The following is a 23,568-nucleotide window of genomic DNA, read 5'->3' on the forward strand; positions in this document are numbered from 1 at the left end:
AGTTGAACAGCCTGGAGCAAAACAGAACAATCCTTTTGGATACTGAAATAAGCGTCCGGGGCAGCAGGAGCCAAGCTGGAGAAGGCTAAGGGACTGGGTGTGCAGTCCCACCGAGGTCATATTTTTTATTACTTGTCCATTTAGACAACAAGAGAAGGCTACAGAAAGCCTAACCTTTCATTTCCTGACTCTGCTTAGGTGCATTTCACATTCTCAGCATCCAAGGAAACTCCAACAAAATATATTGTTAGGAAAAAGAAAACCAAGACAACATACATTTGTCTCCCTTGCTGCCTAAACAGAAACAAAACTGCTGAAAAACAATTTATTCTCCAACAGACATATTTTCTGGTCATTACTTTTTGCCCAAATTGCTGGTTTGTGTAAGCAAACTAAGGCTTGTGTAAACAAGTCCGGTTATCTGGGGAAGCAAACAAACAGCCATCTTCTGTGATGTGCTCTTACGAGGGGAGGGGGGGAGAAGGAGCCTCTTACATTTTAAAAAAGATATTTTTAAAGACTCTACCTATTCATCATCAGGAATATTTTAAAGAAGTGATATTTTTTGTGTATCTTCAAGTTGCTATAGCAACTGGATCACTTTTTACTCATTAATCAGGAGGCACCAACCAGAGAATCTATCCTTCCCCCTAGATTTGGAGCCTTTGCCTATTATCCTACCTCTTTAAAACTTCACAGATTTTGAAAATGGTTGTCTTCAAAAATGTTTCCCTTGATCTGAGAGTTTTGCTGTGTTTGGTGCTTTCTTCACTGCTACACGCTTTCTCTTCTGGGTTATTTGATGGCTTCTCTGGATTCCTAGGTGTGTTTCAATTGTTCCTTTCTCTGTACTTCTGTGCTTTTATTTCTAACAGCTGTGGGAGCTTTTGCTGAGTCTCCGGAGTCAGGTTGGTAGATTGTACAGAACCCTTCTGCTTCCTCTTTCTTACACAGGCCATTGGCCAGAAGAGCTCTTTACAGCTAAAAATTGAGTTTTGTGTCCTTTAATTGTTCTTTCTAAACAACTTCTCCTTCTCAAAAGTCAGTAGTCCCATCTGGATTTTCATTAGTAACTCTTGGACCTGCTGAAACAGTGATGAGTGATGAGCAAAATTTGTAATCATTTTGATGGCCTGAGGGACTCAGTGACCCCCTTTCCCAGGTCCATACGCTCTTCTGAATACTTGGTTTGCATGCCAATTGTTGGGTGACTCCAGACAGCATATAAAATAAGAAAGAAGGACCTGAGCGTGTCTGTAGGCCAGAAGCTGCTAACTAATATGTTTTGTTGGCGAGCACAATGTTGACCCGTACTCTGTTCAAAGAAGTCAAAAGATTTCTCAAGAAAGTTTGGATACTTGAAGTTCTGCCTGTAGCACTTGACTGGCTGAGCTGCAGACAGCTCCTAGGTGGGTATTCCCCAGTGGGTCTGAGTCCCCAGCTGGCCACCTGATCCTGCTACCTGCTTAGTACCACTAGGTATTTGAATTTCAGACCCTTGATTTTGTTCAATTTCTACCTCCTTACCTCCCCTCTTTTTAAAATAGATTTTGAGATCTAGAGTTTTCAGGACTTGACCAAAACCAAAGGAACATTGGTGGTAACTTGAATACTAAATCTAAGTCACTGACCACTAGCCTGGTGTGTTAAGTTCGTGGAAGCTCAAAACCCTGTGTTATAGTTTCTTTTTCTCCTACAGAGTGGAGTACACACTAAGTACTCAGGAAATACGTTTTCAGCTATGACCAAGAGCTGTATAGATCTCCGCAGGTAAATGTCACACCAACTCTTGTCACTCTGAGCATTTTGAAAGATGCTCAGTGTGTTATTTGCAGTAAGAAGGGCACTATTTTTCAGGTACAGAGAAACACATCGCCAGGTGCAGAGTGTGCATACGTGCATATGCATGAGATAGGATGGGCAAGAAGAAAGGAGAGAAACCCTCCGAGCACATTCTCCAAAAAGTGGCAGCTTTTCAAATGCTTTGAATGCAGCAGATTGATCTGAGGGCTAAAAATTAAGAAAAGGATAAAATAATGTTGGAAGCAGTACTATAAGCACAACACTGATCTATCTAGAAGGTAGTGAGACATTAGAAACATTTTTATGTTCTTTGCTCACCAATTAATAAATGGCACATGTCCTGGTCTCCAGCACAAAGGGAGTCTATACACCTACCAACCCTGTGTTAGCACAATGCTATGCCTATGGTGTAAGTGTGTGTGTGTGTGTGTGTGTGTGTCTGTGTGTCTGTGTCTGTGTGTGTGTATATACCTACAAGCATGTATGTAGGTTTTGTGAGGGTGGGCAATAAATTACTGAACAAAAAGGTAATACTCTTCAAATTTTGGAGAGCCCCTTCTCCTGGTAGCCATTTGTGAAGAGAACAAAAGTTAATAAACAAATCCTGGTTGTTTGGATGCTGCAGGAACTAAAATGAAAAGTTGGCCATAAAAGAACTCAGGCTGTGGTAATACTTAATCTAAACGATTCATGGGGAAATGAAGCCATTATCATAATAAAAATAAAAGCTTAGCACCTGCCAATGAGACAGGCGACCACTGAGACATTATATCTTGGGGGTGGGGGGTGGGATTGCAGGGCTGGAAACACTGCTCTACGGTAGCGCCTACAATGGCCTTCACACAGGAGCTTTGTGATGACAAAGAAAAGATTCCATGGAAGAGCCGAACACCCAATCCCTGCAAAGCCAAGCTCCTCTTTCTAATGAACCTCATGTGACCACTCGAACAGCATTCCAGGGGCACTTAGGTCTGAAAACAAGGGAGATTTCACAGTATGATTAAGTCTACACAATAACACAAAGTAAAAAGCAAGTTGATGATTATCTGCCAAATTTGGGGAGTGCTCTGTCCCACCATGATATAACTGAGATCGTCTGGGTATCTAGTCTGGTTCTTTGGATAATTGCTGGCTACGTCTTCCCTTCATTTCACATTTTATGGGCCTGATTGTTCCGCGAAACTCTTCTATTTTTCTTCTCCATGGCATAGGAACACCCGAGGACTGCTTTGCAGGGTCCACTTAGAATAAGAGCTCCACTTCGTTCGGCTGACCATTCTGCAGTCAGCTGAGATTCCTCTCTCTGACACTCCAGAGATTCTGTCTCTAGGGCCATTGTTCTTCCTGTCATTTCGCAGCCCTGCGGGGGCCTCCATTCATATTGGCAGGTGATAAGCTATTTTCAAGGCATGGGTAATCATCGTAATTCAGCGTTTTTCCTTATTAGCTCCACTGAATGCAGAAAGTGCACGGAAGCTGCTCATCTGTGCTATTTCTTTTCTCTAGGTTTAGAGCTTTTATGCTCCAGATGGGCTATGTTGTTAGTCCAAAGGGATTCAATGAAAGAGAGTCTCCCAATTTTTCTAATGGTCACAAATTACATGGATGAGAATGCTGTGTTTCTTCACTGTGAGTGAAGCCACCAGCCTTGCAGGAGAGCCACTGTCATTTTCATTCCTGGCTCTTGAGACACTATTGAATGAGACATTATCAAATGCTAGATGCACACATGGGTGCCTAAGTGTGGGAGTGTTCGTTGTTGGCGATGAGGCAATTTTCCCAAGCACCGATACATTTTGGGAATCTCTAGCATTTTCTAAAAATTTTGGCCCTGATGGTAGGGGGACCAGCCTGACCACAGAAAGCTCAAATGCTCGCATACTTCAGTTACATGAACAGAAGGGAACAGGATTCGGTTTCTACAAAAATGTTGCCACAGACATCAGTGTGCTTTACCAACACTATAAAAGGTGGAAGGACTTATTTGTAATAAGAATTAAATAGGCACACATTTAGGAACATTCTGACATACCTGTGATTTACGTAAGCCACCACGATCCCTTCCCTGGGCCCCTTGTTGTCAATTATGTCTACGTGTGAGTACGTGCAATTACTTTTTACAATGAACCATTTACTTCATTCATCTAACACTTCTGCTGACAGCCTTGCCACCTATTCGGGGAAATATGCTTATTTTGCCTATGACATGAATATTTCTCTGCACTATGCTAGCGGCCCAGTGTCTTGGAACTATCACATCTAAAAGTAGTGGATTATTTGAAAATTGTACTTTCGTTGACCAGGACTTACATTTAATATGCCTACAGGGAACCTTGAGAACATTTTCTGTCTTAGGCTAATTTTGGAAGCTATGCATTTGAAAACACAGGTGGTCATAATAAGATAGGTTCAGATGGAATGACAAATTAGAAGAAAACATGTAGCTTGAATGGGCATTATGTGTTGACGGTTCCTTCTCTTTACTGGACAGCAAACTCGACTGGTTTCTCTTTTATCACTTTATTTGATGATAACTTCAAACTTACAGAAAAGCTGGAAGAATGAAACAATTTACCCTTTACTCGCATTCACCAATTAACTTTTCATCCCATTTGCTGTATCATTTGCACACTTGCTCTCACTCTGCATTTGTTTTTATTTTTTTATTTTTATTTTTATGAGTCATTCAAAGTCAGATGCATCCATTGTAGCTCTTTACCCCTAAATATTTTAGTGCCTATTTCCTAAGAATAAGAACTTTCTCTTGTGTAATCACAGTGCAGCCATCAACTTCCAGAAATTTAATGTTAATATATACATTTATATAATCTGATGTCTATATTCCATATTTTTTTCAATTGGCCCAATTCTAGGATCACATATTGCATTTAGTCCCCTGGTCTGTTTGATCTTCTCTAATCTGGAACAACTCCTTGGCTCGTCTTTGTCTTTTGCAACACTGACATTTTAAAAAGGCAACATGTCCTTTTTTATAGTATGTTTCTCCTTTGGCATTTGCTTGGTATTTCCCCTTGTTTACATTCAGGTTAAGTGTTCCCAGCCAAACTGCTCATAGGTCACGTGGTGTCCTTTTCAGGTGTCCTATCCCGAAGTATTCCCTAGCTAGCTATTGCTCACTAGTGAGTCTCATTGGCACCATTGGTTTTATCTTTCAGGAAATTTCCTCTCATTTCATTACAGCATAACACTCAGTCCATGAAGCTGGTGACAGATTCCCCAAGACAGTTAAAAGGGAGCTATTCCAGGAGAGACAGGACAAAGAGTTTCAGAATTCAGAGCTCAACGTCAAGGCAGAAAGAGATTTTTTGAGATTGTAAACAATATTAATAATTATGCCATTAATAATGTTTATAAAAGGGGAACCTGGGTGGCTCAATGGTTGAGCATCTGCCTTTGGCTCAGGTCGTGGTCCCAGGGTCTTGGGACTGAGTCTTTCATCAGGATCCCCGTAGGGAGCCTGCTTCTCTCTCTTCTGTGTCTCTGCCTCTCTCTGTGTCTCTCATGAATAAATAAATAAGATCTTAAAAAAATAATAATGTTCCTAAGAAATATTGGTGTTTGTTGAATCCTTACCATGTGCTATTCACTTTGTTATGTATTTTAAATAGTGTAACAGTTTTCTATTGCTGTTATAACAAATTACCACACCATGAACAGCTTAAAACATTACAGATGTCCTGTGCTACAGTTCTGTGGGTCAGAAGTCCACTGCAGGACTCAGTGGGCTAAAATCAGAGCTGTCACAGGCTGGGTTCCTTTCTGGGGGCTCTAGCAAAAGGATGGTTTCTTCAGTCATTCGAGTTGTTGGCAGAATTCATTTCCTTGTGGTTGTAGGACTGAGAACCATGTCGTGGTTGGCTGTCCACAGAGGGTCATATCTGGCTTTTTGATGCCCCTGCATTCAGCTTAGGGGAGGGAGCCTAAAACTAGAAGTGATGGATTTCTGCTCTCTCATCTCTCTCTCTCTGACTGCCACTGGAAAGCTTCTCTATTTTCAAGGACTCATATGCTTAGCTCTGGCCCATCTCAATAACCCAGGATAATATAGCCCTCTTAAGATATTTAGCCTTAATCACATCTTTGAATTTCTTTTGCTGTTAAGGGAACATATTCATAGGTTCTGGGGTTTATTTAACTTGAGCATTTAAAATGTTATTTAAGATGACAGCCAAGCCTCTTTGGCTAAATTCAGATATAGTAGATGATAGGGGAGAGAGGGATTCAGAGAATGGAGGCGCCAGACCACCAATCCCATCCCATCTCTCTGCTTCCAGACTAGTATGTGAGGTCCAGAGACAAGTTGGAATGATTTGCCTGAAGTGAGTCTGAGACTGGAGACTGGCTCTTCCACCCTCTCCAAGGGCTCTTTCAAACTGTGCACCACAGTGGACCTGGTAGGAGTCTGTTTCTTTATTCATTCAAAAATCATGTATTGAGCATCAAATTTGGGGTAGACAGGATTATAGGTACTGTTATACAAATGAAACAAAGTTTCTGCCTGCCCAGGAGTTATATTTTAGTGAAGGAAGAATTATAGTAAGTTTTAAAAGTAAATAAAACAATTAAAATATCAGATCATTAAAAATAATAATAATAAAATAAAAAAAAAAGTCAGATCATTGTATATGATCTGCCTGAATTAAAATAAGGTGAATGATGTGTATATGTGTATGTGGGGGCTGGGAGGTCAGGGGAGGAGGAGAGAAGGAGGGAGAGAGAATGAGATGCTGCTTCCTTTGGATTGGGTGCTGAGGGGATGGAAGCCTCTTACAGCTGATATTTGAACTGAGATGTGACTGAGATGGGAAAGGACCAGCCCCATTAATTTAATGTCTCGAGAAGAGATTTTAGGTCAAGGAGCAACAACAACTAGTGCAGGGTCTGGGAGCAAGAATAGGCTAGAAGCAATCCAGATCAGGGCCCTCCTGTGTGTCTGGAGAGTGAGGGGGAGAGGTCAGTGATGAGGTCAGGGATGTGGAAGAGATTACATTTGTAAGGCTCTTTTGATTAAAGCACACATCTGTCGGTTGTCAAGCAATATGTACCAGTTCTAGCTTGAGCCATGGAATTCCCAAGTAAAGGATCACTGGCTCCTTGGTAATGCAAAAGCATAATGCCCCATCAGATTTTGTATTTGTTCATTGGACAGGGTTCTGAAGCTTTTTCCCAGTGAGTTGCTAGATTCCCAAGTGACCCATCCCATTGATCCAGATTTGGGCACATAAGAGGACAGTTGGACAATGGCTTTGGGCAACTGTCATTAGCCACACATACCATGGTAAAGTTATGCTGTCACTGACTTCATGGTTCTGATTTGCATTTTAACATTCAAGGGGGGTAAATACCATCCTTAGTCCCAAGGAATAATTGACAGATTTTATGTTTGAAATCTCAGTAGGTCAAACTTCCCATTTGTAAAACTTCTCAGTTGCTCCTTTGCTGAGCACATAAAATGAATTTACTTCTGAACCGAGACCTTGTATGCCAAAATTTTACAGCCTTAAATATAGTATTTTATCACTACTATAAATGGTTCTTGATTCACCTCCCACAGACCCATCAGTGTTAAAGGCAAGAGGCCTTCCTAATTCACTTGTTTCAATTCATGGAAGATTTCTAAGTAGAAGCCAGGTCATGTGGATAATATTTCAAATGTACAGGCTGCATTCTGCTAAACATAATAAATCTGCAATTTTACAATTGGCTTGGACAGCTAGCACGATTGTACTGGGCTTTCCAATAAGCATCTCTTCGAAACAACCTCCTTTTTCTTGTAGGTCTCACCTTCAGACCTCACCCAAAGGCTCAATGTCATCACTGAAATGTTGGGGACATGGTAATAAGGCGACCACAATTTAGGTTGATTTATTTTTCTAGTGGAACATCCGGGTTTCTAGCAATTATTTTAGGGCATAAAGTTCTATCATGATGATAAATCAAGCTGTCAGCTCGTTCTGGTCCAAATTAGAAGTTGGAGAGACTGAGAAACTTTTCTACTCTAATATTCCACCCTTTGCATCCCCAAATTATACATGTTACCCCTCTGGAGGCAATGCTATTCTTGGATTTGCTTGTGCTGGTGATCCGTTTGAATGCAGGGTGGGGTGGGGTGGGGTGGGGTGGGGGTGCTTCTCAGTCAGAAATTCTGCTCTCCAAGTACCCTAATGGGCATCCCAATCCCTGATGGCCCTGGTGAGATATCTCTGCATTGCCTGCCTGGTTCACACAAAACATTACTCACATGTCTCACCTAGTGGTGGATAGTTTATGGATAGTTGGAGCATAGTTTTTATGGAAAAGATTTAGAAAAAAAAAGTTGGCTGCTAGAGATGGCCATGGGCACAGCTGGGAGGATAAAAAGCTTGATTGACCCAGTAACATCACCAGTGGGAACATGACTAGTATTTGGAGATGTCAGCCTGGATACCCCCTGCCTTCCAATACTTTGACTCTGGATACTTAGCCAAGGGCTGGTAAATGAGACATTGCCCTGCCCAGACCCTTTCCCTGATCCCTCTGCCTCCTCCAGCATGCTGTGCTGTTTGGTCCCCATTCTGCTGCTCACACCCTGGATTGGCCCATGGTGCTGGAAGCCGTGCTGAAGGCTGTCGGTAGGGCTGCAGCCAAGGTTTGTCTGGTGGGAGTTGCAGGGAGACTTCATGGAAAGGATGAGTCTGGACTCATACCAAATTACACTCCCGTTGACTTTTGGAAGGCTGGAATTTCAGACTCTAGAGGTGCAGAGGCAATTTACTGACATTCACTGTTGGCCTAACTCTTAGTTGGAGACTTGCCTTTTGAGCAGCTGGGTATCAATATGCAGATGCTCCTCACCCACACTCAGCTTCTCTCTATTCTGGTGTCTGCTCTGTGGCTTACATCAATTTTTTTTTTTTTTTCTCTTCAACCAGTGGAGCTTGAAGCTCTTCCTACCATCTGGTAAAGGATTTGAAGTGGCTATGTGGCAGTGGCATAGGGGGATGGGACATTGGGTGAAATGAAGCCTCCTAACAACAGGCTCAGACGCTACATGTTTGCTGGATGCCTACCCAGCGTTAAGCGCTATACTAAGTGCTTATGATACAGTGGCACACAAGTTAGATGAGTGGCCTCAGATATACCAACAGGTCTCTTGATAATGGCAGATATGATAGGAAAGAAAATGGGTGGAAATGGAGAAAGAGAGCAAATAAAATTTTATTTTGGTAATAACAGAGCCTCTTGGTTTCTGTCTTTTAAAGAACTTGAATTATGAGTCTCTTTTAGTTTTCATTATAATCTCTAGAGCCATATTAGAAGGTAGAAGGAAAGCAACTTACAGATGGTTTCTTTCATAAAACAGAATGGAATTAAGAAACCAAAGAGTATACGACTTGCCCAAAGATTTTCACTGTGGTAGGGGAAGGATGGAGGTAAATAGATACTAAGATTTCAGACTCCATTTTTTACAATTCCACAAAATCAAGTTGGACCCAATCTTCCAAAGTTCTAGTCATTATTGTTGGTCTCACTTTTACTTTTGTTTTGAACTTGATAGACACAGGCTGAGATCTTGGTTGCTGAGGGATTTTAGAAAAATAAAAAAATATTTCACCAAAAGAAAGTAATTTGACAACGTTTTTCCAACTTTTTGCTCTTAAGCATGTGAAAGAGATGCTCTCATTGGTTTCTAGATACTTCTGTAAAGGTGAAGTCCATTCCATCAGCCCAACTGCCCCTGCCCCCAGTCACTGGAAGTTTAATGTGCACAAACCCCACATTGCTCTCAGGAATGGCAGACGGTCTTCTGAACCCCTCTGCCCTATATATTGTGCTCGGCCACACTCTGTGCTTTTGTTTCACTAGGTTTGTTTTGGAAGTACTTGGCTCAGTTCTCTTTGTACAAGCATACGTGATCCAGACAGCCTTGGCTTGCAGCTCAACTTTGCAGGTCAGTTACACAACAAGTAGGAGGAATTTTGATTATACCCGGCTCTGGGGGAAAACAATGTAATAACACCAGGAGCCAAGATGGTGAGCTCATTGCTCTAGAATTGAACTCAGAATACCTCGCCACTATTTTCTTCTCCCCCGTAGCCATAAGAATGTGAACTTGAACATAGGACAGGGAGCAAAGGGAAACTTCACAGGGCGCAGCTATAGAGCATAGGAGAGTAACAAAGAATGAAACAAATATGGCAGGTTGACCTTTCCATGACTGTCGTTTATATTCTTTAGAAAAATGGTGTATAAGTACAGTCTACTCTGGAAAAAAAGAGCAAATATTTGGATGTTCTGTGGATTTCGAGCCATACAGTCCTAGGTTTGAATTTGGCTCTAAACCTGGCTAGCTCTGTGACCTTGGGCAAATTACAAAAACTCCCTGGGTCTTGGTGCTCTCATCTATAAAATGGAGGTAAGGATTTCGAACAGAGAGGATCATATGGAGGATTAAATAAATATCATGCTTGCAAAGTGCCTACGTAGCTGAGCACCTAACATGAAGTTGACAATAAGTTATAATTATTATAATAAATCTACCTCTGCTTCAGCTTCCATTCTCAACAAAGCATTCTAAACATGTTGAAATTATGTGTTTCTATGCCCATCTTAATCAGCGGTTTGTGTATACCCATCTTAATCAACTCTGATTGCATATTAGAATCACTTGGGGAGTTTTCAAAAAACACTGATGCCTGAGACTTACTCCAGACTGATGAAATCAGAAACATTGGGAGTGGGTTCCAGCATTGCATTTTACCTCTCCCTCAGGGAATTTGAATGTGCATCTAGGGCTGAGAACCACTGGCCTTCTCCATTTACATGTGAGCCCTTTGAGAGTAGAGAACATGCTTTACTCTCTTTCATATCCCCATCTTAGCCTGATGTAGATGCTTAGCAAATATTTCTTGAACCAAAATTTTAAAAATGAAAGAAAGTTGTCCAAATTCCCAAGACTGGGCTCATATGGACACATTCCTTGGGCAGGAGATAAAGGCAAGGGTACTAGCATATTGTTATTCTCACAACAGGGATTTGAAAGAGTGGGGTAAAGAAAGGTCAAGGTTCTTTCAGCTGACAGTTCACCACCCACTGACCACATGTCATTTATCACTGGTCCTTTTTTTTTGATTCTTCAGTCGCCAAGGGATCAGAGAAGTGAGAGCAGAATACTTTGGGAGACTCCATCAGTTAAAAAAGAAATAGCAACTTCTTCAGAAGAATTCCTCTGATAGAAGGAAAAAGTGAGACACTGACAAGGGAGGATAATAGGCAAGGTCAGAGGGGCATAAGACAGCAATCAGTAAAACACAGCGGGCACATGTTTGAGACAATTTCACGCACAAACATATGACGTGAGACCTCGGCATACACCAGTAACAGTCCCAGTCATCACCATGGTGAGAATGACATAAGACATTCGTGGTATTAGTTCCTCTCTTTTACAGGCATGTAGGAAGATTGCATTTCCCCATCCTGTGAGCTCAGTCATGGCCACATGACTCACTTTGGCCAAAATAAATGTGAGCAGTTGTTACAAGTGTCACATCTTGGGGAAAGCTTTAAGAGCCAATGTACTTTCCTTTGCCATGACAAGGTAATAAGTACTCCATCAACTTGAGCACTGGGTCGAGGACCATGAAGAGCAGAGCTCCTAACTGACCCACAATGGGGACATAGCACAAGTGAACAAACACCTCTGTTGTTTTCAGGATCCTGAGATTTGAGGGTCATCTGGTATCAGGGCACAACCCTGCCGATCCTAGTGTGTACATGTGACAAAGAGCTTCTAAGTCAACACAGTAAACAAAGTTATGCACAAGTTGCTTAGGGCTGACCATCTAATCATTCTGTTACTACCTACACTCATAAAATGGATCGAGTTTCAACACTTCCCTAATCCTCAGTTTCTCCATCTGAAAACATCATTAGATTGCAGATGTGAAGACATATCATCTAACATTAAGTGTTTAGCAGTGTGCTGGTGAATGATGATGCTTGATAAATACTAGGTTATTCGGTCCTATTATTTGTGGAATAAACTGAACAAATGATGGGATGGCAGAAAGCACAAAAGCATGTAATAAATATTTGCTAAGTCAATTTATGAAGAAAGCCAGGATGAGTAAGTGACCATGACACTGCAGGATTTCTGCAAATTCTTCCAACTTTTGGTCCCCCCTTTTTAAGTTTTTCTTTTTCTTTTTTAATATTTTATTTATTCATTTGAGAGAGAGTGGGGTAGAGCAGAGGGGATGCTGGTGAGGCATGCAGATTCCCTCTGAGCTAGGAGACTGATAGGGGGCTCAATCTCATGATCCTTAGATCATGACCTGGCTCAAAACCAAGAGTTGAGCGCTCAACTGAGTGAGCCACACAGGTGCCCCTAAGGTTTTCTTTTTTCAAAACCCTCATCTTTGAAATGAGTTTTCATTTAGAAAATGAAGGGGGAGGGAGGCTCTAATGAAAAAGACAAGCAGTTTATGTTGTTTTAAGAAATCACTCTCTGGGATCCCTGGGTGGCGCAGCGGTTTAGTGCCTGCCTTTGGCCTGGGGCGCGATCCTGGAGACTCAGGATCGAATCCCACATCGGGCTCCTGGTGCGTGGAACCTGCTTCTTCCTGTGCCTGTGTCTCTGCCTCTCTCTCTCTCTCTATTTATTTATTTATTTTATTTAAAATTTATTTATTTATTTATTTAAAATTTATTTATTTATTTATTTTAAAGATTTTATTTATTTATTCATGAGAGACAGACAGAGAGAGAGAGAGAGAGAGAGGCAGAGACACAGGCAGAGGGAGAAGCAGGCTCCATGCAGGGATCCTGATGTGGGACTTGATCCTGGGACTCCAGGATCATGCCCTGGGCTGAAGGCAGGCACTAAACTGCTGAGCCACCCAGGGATCCCCACATTTGGCCATTTGAAGAAGAGAGATCCTGAACTGTCCATGTAGTTCATGTATAACCACCCAGGTCACACACTAAGGTTGCCTGGCTAGAGAGTGATGCCTTTGGTTTGGAAGGTACCCAAACTGTTTGATACTGGTTCCCCCTCCCCAAAAGTTTTTGGAAAAGTTCCAGTGGAAGATCTGCGTAGTGAAATAAATAGAGATCTGTGATCACGATATCTGATTGGAAAAACTCTGTATGTTTGCCCCACTGGACAACTAAAATGTGAACTTGTCTCAGATGTTCATTTCTTCTATGAACGAGGTCTCACTCCTTCATACAACGATAGAGTAGCAAGCATCAATGAGATTGGTTCTCTAATTCCTGGACCTGAAACTTGAATTTAATATGATACAGAGTGGGGAGAGTTCACCTCATATTCATGTGGAGGAGAGAGGGTTATTTCCTGCCAATCATACCCCTATAAGGGCAGTGGGGGAATCCAGAGCTAATTGAGAGCATGTCTGCCTACTTTCTGTTATGGATTCCCCTGTCTGCTCTGCCTAGTGTCAGAACATTCCAGATGTATGTCCTTAAGGCTGACAGCTTCAGGTGAACCATGACCCCAAATCAATTTGCATGGCTATTATCAACAGTTTCACTGTTTGCCTGGTAAATTCAGTCATGTCATTGGATATAAAGCTGTAGCCCAATGAAGTACAATGGTTATTGTGTGTAGACCTGAGGAAGGGGGCAGGAAGTAAAATTTTCTTTTATCTTTTTATGATTCTATAAAGCATAATGCTCTTTTCTCTAGAATTAGAAGGGAAGAACATTCAGTGGTATAATAGAGTAGTTGTCAAACACATAGGTTTTGGTCTTGGGCTTTGCAGAATCAATTCCTGCTTTTAGTAGTTAGCAGCCCCGTGACTTTATGCAAGTTGCTTGACTGTTCTAAGCTTAATTTCTTCATCTGCAAGATGTGAACAACGACATATACTCCTTAGAGTTAAATGAGGTAATATACTTAAGGAACTCAGTATAGCACCTGGAACATTAGTAGAGTGTGCAGTAAGTGCTAAAACAATTAGGTTATTATTACGTTAAGCCATGTAGGGACAAGAAAGAGGAGGATTAATAGTTTACTGTAACATTATACTTTTTAAGTCAGATTTCTTGAAATATTTTCGCAGTGTAATATTTGTCCTTTTTAGGTGTATAGCTCTATGAATTTTGACAAATGTATAGCCATATAATCACTCCTAGCAGTCAAGATAGAGGACACTTCCAAAACCCCAAATAATTCTCATGCCCTTTATTATGATGACATAATTATTATTAACTGAAGTCCATAATGTACTCAGATTTCCTTAGCTTTTAGCTCGTGTCTTTTTCTATCCCAGGATCCTCTCCAGGATACCACATTGCATTTAATTGTCATATCTCTGTAGGCTTTGCTTGTCTGTGACAGTTTCTCAGACCTGATCTGTTTGATGATCTTGACAGATTTGAGGAGTGCTAATCAGGTATTTGACAAAGTATTCTCTGTTGTGATTTGTCATGTTTTTCTCCTGATCAGACTGGGGTTATGGGTTTTGGGGTAGAAGACCACAGGAGTGAAGTGCCATTCTCATGACATCATATCATCATATCAAGGGTATGTGTTATTTTTTTAAAAAAGATTTTATCTATCTATTTGAGAAAGAAAGAGAGATATTGAGAGAGAGAAAAAGAGAGAGCACATGAGCAGGGGGAAGAGCAAAGGGAGAGGGACAAGCAGACTCCATACTGAGCATGGAGCCTGATGCAGGTCTTGAGTCCATAACCCTGAGATCATGACCTGAGCCGAAATCAAGAGTCAGATGCTCAACTGACTGAACCACCCAGATACCCTGGGTATGTGCTATTAGAATAACACTCTTGGTGTTGACCTGATCACCTGGTTGAGGTAGTGCTTGTCAGATATTTCCTATAAAGTTCTTTCCTCCCTCCCTTTCAAAGTGTGCTCTTGGAGGTCACTACGTGAAATCTACACTTAAGGTGAGGGTTATGCCCCACTTCCTGGAGGGAGGAGTGCTAAATAAGTTACTTGGAATTCTTCTGCACTGAAGATTTGTCTCTCTTCTCCATTTACTTATTTATTCAACCATTGACTTATTTATACAAATATAAACTTAAGAAATTTTATTTTATTGTTGGGTTATAAGCTAATACTATTTTATTTATATTATTGCTCAAATTGTTCCTGCCTTGGCTATTGGGAATACTTCTAGTTCTTTTCCATGTCTCTTTGATATACCCTCTGCACCGTGGTGTTTTTCTTTCTTGGAGCATTTCCTTACTTTCTGTCACTCCAAGATGCTGTAGGCTCATCTGTATTTCCTGCCCAGTCCCAGAATCATCAGTTCTCCATGAGCCTTGGTGTCTTTTTTGGAGAATGGGGTTAGGAAATCAAGATCTGGACCCGTGGTATACTTATTGCTATTTGGATGTCTTTGCCTCTGTATCCTCTCAGCTGAGAGCATGAAGTACTTTTATTCCTCCAGCTTAAAACAATGTTTAAGCTACAGAATGGCTGAAATAGAGCAATGAACAACTTTGTATGCTTCAGCTAGATCTTTTTTCCCCCGAACCCTATTTGAAAATAAGTTGTAGGCATCATGACATTTCATCCCTAAATACCTTTCCATCCATCTCCTAAACAAAGGAACAGCTGCTATTTAATACAACACAATTGCCACAGCTGCAGAAATATTAATTCAATATTATTCATTTATATTCAAATATTCTTAATTGTCCCCCAAATATTTTTTAAAACTTTAAAAATCTCCAACAAATATTTACACTTGTTTTTAGTTGTTTTAGCTCTTTATTCTCTTGATTGACTCCCTTTTTTGTTTTTGTTTTGTTTTGTTTTAGGAGTGTGGGTCAGTTGTCTTATAGATATCTCACATTCTGGATTTATCTTGTAGTGCTCCTCAGGCTAAATACAAGTTTCTCAACCTCAGCATTGACATTTTAGACCAGCTGATTTTTTGTTGTTGAGGCCATTCTGTGTATTATAGAATGTTTAGAAGCATCCTTGACCTTTGTGCACTAGATGCAAGTAACAACGCCCTAGGCATGACAACCAAAAATGTCTCAAAACACTGACAAATGTCCCTGGGGTCATAGTCATCTCTAGTTGGGAATCCTTGGTTTAGACAAGGATAATAGGATACTAGATAATGTTGTGTAATGTTGTCAAGAATACTAGGTAATGTTGTGTACTTGTTAATGTATCACATCAGGAAACACATGGTATCAAGTTGGATGGAATTTATGATATGAAGTGTAATAAGTTAGTAACCAGCAAATCCCCCCCCATTGTCATTAACTGAAGTACTCTGAGGCTCCACGATTATTCTGTTCCCAGTTTTTCACCCACTGATGACTTTCTTTTGAGTCAATACACTAGGGGATATAAAATGATAATCTACTTCTTTCCTTGCATACATGCCAGCTAACACTGTTGTAAAAAGCCGTCCCCTTTATTTTCCCTCCTTTTTCCTTTCTCTCGTCTTTAAACATCATTATTGATGCATGGATTATTGTTATTAATTGAATTGTGATTCTTTATCATCCATATGTTTTGACAATCAAATTATCCCAAAGTGGCCAGTGGGAACCATTCACACTAATTAGTATGTCATTTCCTATGAATATAGAAACCCTTACAATGATTCCAATGAAAACTCTGTACAAAGATATATCTAGAGTAGCTTTCTTCCCGTCTCCTTCACCTCTTTGTGTACAGGTAACCATTTTCATTAGTTTTCTGGTTTATTCAAAAATAAACAAAAAATGTATATAAGCTCACAAGTATATCCAAAAGGTAGTATACTGTGTATGGTGTTTTTTTTTTTTCCTCCTTGCCTTCTACATAGCAGTACTTTGTGAAATCACTAACAATTCGTATAGATCTTTTTTCTTTTCATGGCCACACAGCACTCCCCAGTGTATGTGTACCTTATTTTATTCAACCAGTCTTCCATGAGTGAGCACTTAGCATGTTTCCAGTGATTAACTACCACAGATAATGCTACAAAGAGTAATACTGTGAATGTGCGGATGTGTATCTTCAGGGTAAATTCCTAGAAGAGATGCCATAGGGTAAGGATAAATGCATATGTAATTGTGTTATATACTGCCAAAATCTCCTTCAACAGTAGTTGTAAGATTCTATCTTTCTACCAGTAATAAATAAGAGTGTTTGTTTCCCTACAGCATTGCCTATGCCGTGCATTGTAAGCTTATAAATTTTTGCCAACCTGACAGGTGAGAAATGGTATGTCATGGTGGTTTTAATTTGCATTACCCACAAAATGAACAAGGTTAAGCATTTTTTCTTATGCTCAAGAGCCATTTGTTGCATCTAGCTCTTAAAACCTAGCTCTTCCTTCATAATTTCCTGGCTGTTACCTTAGATCAGGCTCCTGTTACTTCATACCCAGATTTCTGATAATTGGCTGATTTCTCTGCCTACTGCCATTCTTCCTTTCAATTATCCTGGCTGTAGTTAACACAGTTGCTAAGTTAATCTTCTTAAAACACATCTTCAAAACATTCTCTCTCTTTTAAAAGAACTTTTAATTATTCCCTTTTAGCCACAGTATACTTTAAAACTTACTCAACCAGAATTCAAGATACGGTTTTCCACCTGTTCTCTAAACTTCTTTGTTTTTTCTCTTATATTTACTTCATAGTACTTCCCTCTTATCTGTAGGGTATATGTTCCAAGACTCCTATGGCTGCCTGAAACCATGGATAAAACCAAGCACTATATATATATACTAAGTTCTTTCCTATATGTACATAACTGTGATAAAGTTTAATTTATAAATTAGGCACAGGAAGAGATTAACAACACTAATAATAAAATAGAATAACTATAATAACATATACATATAACATATAATAAGTTATGTGAGTGTGGTTTTCCTCTCTCAAAAATGTTTATTGTACTGTACTCACCCTTCTTGTGATGATAAAATACCACGTGATGAGATGAAGTGAGGTAAATGACAAAGGCATTGTGACATGGTCTTAGACTACTACTGACCTCTGACAATACATCAAAAGGTGGATCCCCTGCTATTGGACCTCAGTTGACTGTGAAAAACTGAAACCACAGAAAGTGAATCTGTGGATAGGGCGGTGGTGGGAGGAGGGATATACTGTATTTCTTCTGCAAAACAGGTACACTGAGTGTCCTACAATCCATGGGAAAAATTCTTCCCTCTGGACCTTTTTTCCCTCTGTTTTCTGATTTGAAAGCCACTCCGTAATGTAACTCTGCCTTCTTATCTGTTTAAAGTCCATGCAAATTCCAACTCCCATCCTCTTGGAAACTTTCATTGACCATTTCAGTGCCCAGAGGTTCCCTCCTTTTCTAAATTCTATTGTTACAGATGTTGGTCTCCTTATTTAGCACTTAATTTATTTGAGCTTTATCTTGTAAAAAATGTTTATTATTAAGTACAGTTGATATACAATATTCAGGAGCACGACACAGTGATTTTAAAATCTATACATTACATGATGCTCACAATGACATAAGGGTAGTCACCATCTGTCACTATACAATGTTATTACAATATTATTAGCTGTATTCCCTAGCTGTACTTTCTATCTCTGTGATTATTTATTGTATAACTGGAAGTTTATACCTCTTAATCCCCTTTACCTCTTTTGCTCACTCCCTACCCTCCTTCTCTCTTCCAACCACTGATCTGTTCCCTGTATTTATGAATCTGTTTTTATTTGTTTGTTTTGTTTTTTAGATTCCACATGTAAGTAAAATCATTATGATATTTGTCTGTCTCAGACTTTTTTCACTTAGCATGATATCCTGTAGGTCCATGTATAGGTCCTATAGGTCCATGATGACAAATGGCAAGAGCTCATGTTTTTTTATGGCTGAATAATATCCCATCATGCATGTGAGCACGTGAGCATGTTTGTATACACCACACCTTCTTTATCTATTTATCTACTGATGGACATGGGTTGCTTCCATATTTTGGCTATAGCAAGTAATGCTGCAATAAACATATGGGTGCATATGTCTTTATAAATCAGTGTTCTCATCTTCTTTGCATAAATAATAATGAAATTACTGGATCATATGGTAGTTCTATTTTTAATTTTTTGAGGAAATTCCATACTGTTTTCTACCATGGCCATAATAATTTACACTCTTACAAAAGTGCCCAAGGGTTCCTTTTTCTCCACATCCTCACCAACATTTGTTAATTCTTGTCTTTTTGATTATAGCCATTCTGACAGGCATAGGTAATATCTCATTAATTTTAATTTGCTTATCTTTAGTAATTAGTCATGTTGAGCTTATTTTCATGTGTCTGTTTGTCATCTATATGTCTTCTTTAGAAAAATATCTATTCATGTGCACTGCTCATTTTCTAACCAGATTGTTTTGGGATTTTTTTGGTGTTGAGTTGTATAAGTCCTTTATATATTTTGGATTTTAACACTTTATTGGATGTGTGTGATTTGCAAATATCTTCTCCCATTCAGCAGGTTGCCTTTTCATTTTATTGATGGTTTCCTTTGCTGTGCAAAATCTTTTCATTTTGGTGTACTGCCAATAATTTATTTTTGCTTCTGTTCCCCTTGTCTCAGGAGGTATATCCATAAATATTTTGCTAAGGCTAGTGTCAAAGAGACTACTGCCTATACTTTCTTTTAGGAGTTTTGTGGATTCGGGTCTTTAACCGATTTTGAGGGTTTTTTTTTAAGATTTTATTTATTTATTCATGAGAGACACAGAGAGAGGTAGAGACACAGGCAGAGAGACACAGAAAGAGGCAGAGACACAGGCAGAGGGAGAAGCAGGCTCCCTCCCTCCCTGATGTGGGACTGGATCCTGGGACTCTGGGATCAGATTTTGAGCTGAAGGTAGATGCTCCACTACTGGTGTCCTGAGTTTACTTTTATGTATGGTGTTAAGAAAGTGGTCTACTTTCATTCTGTTGCATGTAGATGTCCAGTTTTTCCTACCACCATTTGTTGAAGAGACCTCCCCATTGTGTATTTTTGCCTCCTTGTTATAGATTAATTGTCCATATAGGTGTCAATTTATTTCTGGGCTCTCTATTCTGTTCTGTTAATCTCTGTGTCTGTTTTTATGCCAGTACCATACTGTTTTGATTATCATAGCTTTGTGGCATATCTTGAAATCAGGGAGCATAATACCTCTAGCTTTCTTTTTTTTTTTTTTCATGATTACTTTGGCTATTTGTGTTCTTTGTGGTTCCATACAAACTTTAAGATTACTTGTTTTAGTTTTGTTAAAAATACTATTTGGTATTTTGATAGGGATTGCACTGAATCTATAGATTATTTTACATAGTATGGATATTTTAACAGTGTTAACTTTTCCAGTTCATGAGCATGGAATATCTTCCATTTACTTATGTCCTCTTCACTTTCTTTCATCACTGTCTTATAGTTTTCAGAGTATAGGTCTTTCACCTATTTGGTTAAATTTATTCCTAGGTATTTTATCTTTTGATGCAGTTATAAATTGGATTGTTTTCTTAATTTATCTATCTGCTACTTTGTTATTAGTGTATAAAAATACAACAGATTTCTGTATATTGATTTTATATATCCTGCAACTTCACTGCATTCATTTATTCTCTCAGGTTTTATTTGGTGGAGTCTTTAGAGTTTTGTATATATAGTGTTATGTTATCTGCAAAAAGTGACAGTTCTACTTCTTCATGATTTGGATACGTTCTATTTCTTTTTCTTGTCTTATCATTGAGGCTAGGATTTCTAGTACTAGAGATGGTTTCCAATGTGTTGATGCTCACTGTTTCATTCCCAGTGCCCTGAATCTATAGATTAGGAATGGACATTCTTGTCTTGTTCCTTATCTTAGAGGAAAAGTTTTCAGTTTTCACCATTGAGTATGATATTAACTGCAGGTTTTTCATATATAACCTTTATTATGTTGGGATATGTTCCCTCTTAACCTATCCTGTTGAGAGTTTTTATCACGAATGGATATTGAATTTTGTCTCATGATTTTTCTGCATCTATTGAGATGATCATGTTTTTCAATCTTTCACTTTGTTAATGTTACTATCACGTTCATTGATTTATGAATATTGAGCTATTCTTGCAACCTCAGAATAAATCCTACTTGATCCTTTGAAAATATTATTGAGTTCAGTTTGCTACAACTTTGTTGAGGATTTTTGTAGCTATACTCATCAAGGAGAATGGGCTTTAGTTTTCTTTTTTTGTTTTTCTGTAGTATCTTGTCTGATTTGGGTATCAGGGTAATACTTATCTCATAGAGTGAATTTGGGAGATTTCCTTCCTCTTCTATTTTTGGTCCAGTTTGATCCTTATGGCCTTTTTTCTTTTATTGTAAGTACTTAAAGTTTTTCAATTTGTGTATATTTTCTCCCAAGAGTAGGGACTTAAGCCATTTAAATGAGCAAAAATTAATGGAATTTTATCACCTACTTTTAAGCAAGATAAAGGCACATTGACATTTATTTTATTGACAAGGTAAGGAAGTAAGCACATCTTAGTAATTTGATTAAAATCAATTATTAAGTCAGTGGAGTTGTAAGTATAGGCCCTAAGTCTTTGGCTATAATCAGGTGTCATACCTATTATTACACTCCCTAAATTAAAACCAAAAAGACACCTCAACACATTAAGTAAAAGTGAGTCCATTTACTTATTCTCTCAATTAATGAAGAGAGATAATTTCAAAAACTTTGATTTATCTTAGTTAAAAGTTCCATTCAAGATACTAGCTAGAATGAAAAAGAATGTTGCATCCAATCATCTTGGAACAAGATGGCAATATATAAAATGCTATCTGTTTGTTTTCAGCCTAATAAAGAAAAGAAATCCAAGGGAGAACAAATTGGTGGTTGCCAGAGGCAGAGGGTGAAGGATGTCAAAAGATACAAACTTCTACTTATAAAAGAAATAAATCCTGAGGATATAATGTGCAGCGTGATGACTATAGTTAATAATACTGCACTGTATATTTGAAGTTGCTAAGACAGTTGATTGTAAAAGTTCTCATCACAAGAAAAAAATCTGTAACTCTAAGGTGACAGCTATTAACTAGACTTCTTGTGGTGATCACTCTACAATGTATATAAACTTTGAATCATTATTTGTACACCTGAAACTAATTTTCTATGTCAATTATCTCTCAATAAAAAAGAGAAATATAACCCGATAATAATAAAAACATCTTTATTTTATCCTAGAATAGCAAATTCAATATTTTCCTCAAAATACAACAGCCACTTTTTAATTTTGTTTCCTTTTATCTCCTCTTTCTGGTAAAGTTTTCCTTGGAATAATAAATAACCCCACCGAGGACCTAGACAAGATCAATCTGGAATTTGAGTTCTTTTTTATTGGGTGTAAAAAATCTTAATCTATAGTTGCACTAAATATCTAGAAAGCAATAAAAAACCTCAGAAAAAATATCACTATTTCCAACAACTAATCATTACATGGTGTAGAAAAAAATGTGTCAAAGCAACTGATTTCACTTTTCTGTAACTCTTCTAGAGGTTATCTAGCTCAGGTTTAAAGATGAATCTACATTATTAAAATGGAAGAAAATGGATCTCTTTCTTTCTAAAGGATGATGTCCCTTCTCATAAGAAGAACCTTAGGAAAATCTATGGTAAATTATTTATATCTTTTAACATCTATGTTTGTATCTTATTAAAAATATGAAATCCAATAAACCGTGTCCCTTTCAAATCTCCCTTCTAGTTCTAATATTTTATGAATAATTATTTATTTCTGCATCACATGATTTATTTACTCTTCTTGACCCATAAAAGTTTGAATAGAGAAAACATCATATCTAGATCCCTGGGTATCTTGAGCCGTGCATCTCCATTTTAAGTTTCAGCAACTCTCAAATTCAATTCAATGAACATTATACATCATACATCTATTGTACATTTATTATATCTTAGGCCTGCTGCTAGTTCTTTTGACAGCACAGTGCATAAGTCATAGAGTTTATTCTAAGTAGTTTAGTGTCCAGGCAGAACGATAGGTATGCACCAAATATTACACAGATCAGCTGTAAAAAGTTTTATCATTGGCCTACAAACAAGGGGAAGCAAGAAAAGAGATTTAACTCAATTGCAAATATCAACAAAGACTCCAAAGATAAGGTGATAATTGAATTCAGCCACGGCAATATAAAAATACACAAGGTCCAACATATAGAGACTTTATAAATTAAAATAAAATTTCTAATTTAAAAGGAGAAACTGGCAACATTTAGAATATTCCAGTCCTTTTCCTGTGATCTCACTGAACATTGTACCTCTCTCCATTCTGGCAAGTTGCCTTGTAAAAGATTTAGTTCCAGATGTGTCACTTGTTAACAGCCAGAGAGGCGCTGATAGTAGGATCACAACCACATCAACTTTATATTCCCAGTGTCCCAGTGAGCATCAACACACTGTAAACCATTTAAATTTCTTCAAAGAGTGAGTGAACTAAATATTTCAATAGCTCTTTGCAGAGTGAATCAAACTTTCTAGTTTACCTCTTTTTATAGGTTGATTCTTTGGGATTTTGAGTCCCCAGATGGCCTATATCTGATATGGATTTTATTTTCCAGTGGCTACACTTGGTCTCATCTGTAGCCAGATCAGCTAAGGGAAGGGTGGGCACAATGTAGATCCCTAGTGATCATGCTTGTCACTGTTTGCAAGTTTTATGATTTTACAGACAGGCAGGTGTACACACACACATACACAGACATAATCACACCCTTCTCTGTGATACACAAAGGTGCTAGCA

At 38.7% G+C, this 23,568-nt stretch overlaps 1 protein-coding gene and 1 long non-coding RNA gene across 11 annotated transcripts in view; one reads left to right on the plus strand and one right to left on the minus strand.

Moving 5' to 3' along the window:
- The window catches only part of PCSK5 (proprotein convertase subtilisin/kexin type 5), a 458,158-nt gene that overhangs the window by 68,427 nt on the left and 366,163 nt on the right, over nucleotides 1–23,568 (minus strand). The window lies entirely within an intron of this gene.
- Nucleotides 1–23,568, plus strand: part of LOC144318976 (uncharacterized) — a 78,648-nt gene that overhangs the window by 41,544 nt on the left and 13,536 nt on the right. For 4 of the 8 annotated variants that reach the window (XR_013384924.1, XR_013384910.1, XR_013384916.1 and 1 more), the window contains 2 exons: nucleotides 6,099–6,218; nucleotides 9,670–9,754. The exons of 2 other annotated variants lie outside the window; for them this stretch is intronic. This is a non-coding gene — a long non-coding RNA (uncharacterized LOC144318976). The remainder of the gene's footprint in view (nucleotides 1–6,098; nucleotides 6,219–9,669; nucleotides 9,755–23,568) is intronic. 2 more of the 8 variants (XR_013384912.1, XR_013384923.1) reach the window with 1 other exon arrangement.

The sequence above is a fragment of the Canis aureus genome, chromosome 1 (assembly GCF_053574225.1).
Source record: "Canis aureus isolate CA01 chromosome 1, VMU_Caureus_v.1.0, whole genome shotgun sequence".
In the NCBI taxonomy this organism is placed as follows: domain Eukaryota; kingdom Metazoa; phylum Chordata; class Mammalia; order Carnivora; family Canidae; genus Canis; species Canis aureus.